Source organism: Egretta garzetta, unplaced genomic scaffold (assembly GCF_000687185.1).
Source record: "Egretta garzetta isolate BGI_Z169 unplaced genomic scaffold, ASM68718v1 scaffold368, whole genome shotgun sequence".
In the NCBI taxonomy this organism is placed as follows: Eukaryota; Metazoa; Chordata; class Aves; order Pelecaniformes; family Ardeidae; genus Egretta; species Egretta garzetta.
The window spans coordinates 1,775,034-1,776,397 of NW_009260684.1; the positions used below are offsets into that span (position 1 = coordinate 1,775,034).

Here is a 1,364-nt window from a genome sequence, read left to right on the forward strand (position 1 = left end):
AGACAGCAAGAAAGAGAGAAGGAAAAGAAAACATGAAATCCTTACAGCTTCAGCTTTGCATATTAAATATCACACCCATCTCCTGACTGGCAGGGAAGACTCACGATGCCAAATCTGACACCTTTTAACATAGTTATTTGCTCTATTAACCTAGCAACTAAAATATCATATAAAAATGCACGCTAGCCAAAATTCCCACATTTTGTGCTGCAAAGTGTTATCAGTATATGCAAGATTCATGTAAGGTGCCCATTACAGTGAAATCAGAATGCCAATTTATGCGATGGATAAAACACCGACTGGAGTGCTGCCACAGAAAATTGCTAGAAAAAAGCCCCCGAAAAACCCGGTGAAACGCAAATTACACCATCAGTGCCTGCCATGCTTGTTTACACCTGACAAATTATGAGGCAGATCTTCAATCGATACACAAGTCCCGCTGTATCACGATGTGTTCACTCAGTCATGCAAAACATCAAGGCAACAAGTTAGGTGGCTTAAAATACTGGATTTCTGCTTATACAGTTAATTAAGTCCCAAACACAACGTGCACTCTTCCTGCAATCTCAGCAGCTGGCTTCGGTCGTGAGATGGTAAAACACACCGGCATGTTTTGTATGAGATTCCCTGGAGAAAGAGCCGCTAACCTCTTGGTGCTCAGGATCTCGGCAGAACCTTCCAGAGCTGGAGCAGCCAGCAATGCCGATCCTGCTGTCGACGGCACCAGGGAAAAGCCAGACGAGTCACAGAAACCGTCCAACACTGAAAATACCCCAAATGCTTTGCACATACCCAAAATCATCTGCATGCAGGAAGGACAACAGGCAGACTGGGCTGACAGCAACTCACTAATTTAGTATCCCTCCAAATATTTTGAGAGCATGCCAGCATCACAAAAACACAAAAGTTTGTTTGTTATTTTAAGACAACATTATCAGCTGATCCTGAGCACAATAAAGACACTACGTGTGAACAGAGAAGTGGTTTACCCCTTTATGTAATGCTAAGCCAATGCAGAACGCACATATAAATCAAATTTGCTTTTAAGGGAATGGTATAGTTGGAATTTTTTTTTTTTTTTTTAAAAAAGATTGCTAGTTTATGACTTCAGTTACCTAACTGCAACCCCACAAATACCACACAGAGTTATACAGATGAAACTGGGGCCGGCGGGGGGACATTCAGCTTACGGACTCCCACCACAGCTGCATACCAGCACGAGAATGCTTTTACTCTTGTACCTTGGCTGTAAACCTTGGCCCTGATCCTGACAGCAGCTCTGACGGCCTGAAAGGCGGCTCTGTTTCCTCTCTGCTCATCATAGTAGTTTTGAACAACAATCAACTACTACAAGCAACTTCCAA

The 1,364-nt window shown here is 43.0% G+C and overlaps 1 protein-coding gene across 10 annotated transcripts in view; it reads right to left on the bottom strand.

Annotated features, from left to right (window-relative positions):
• Window positions 1-951, bottom strand: part of PUM1 (pumilio RNA binding family member 1) — a 74,796-nt gene extending 73,845 nt beyond the window's left edge. For 3 of the 10 annotated variants that reach the window (XM_035901284.1, XM_035901278.1, XM_035901277.1), the window contains exon 1: window positions 648-945. The gene's annotated coding sequence lies outside the window, so the exon portion shown is untranslated. Of the gene's footprint in view, window positions 1-647 lie in introns of all 10 variants that reach the window. The other 7 variants (XM_035901285.1, XM_035901275.1, XM_035901276.1 and 4 more) reach the window with 5 other exon arrangements.
• Between the last annotated feature and the right edge of the window lie 413 nt (window positions 952-1,364).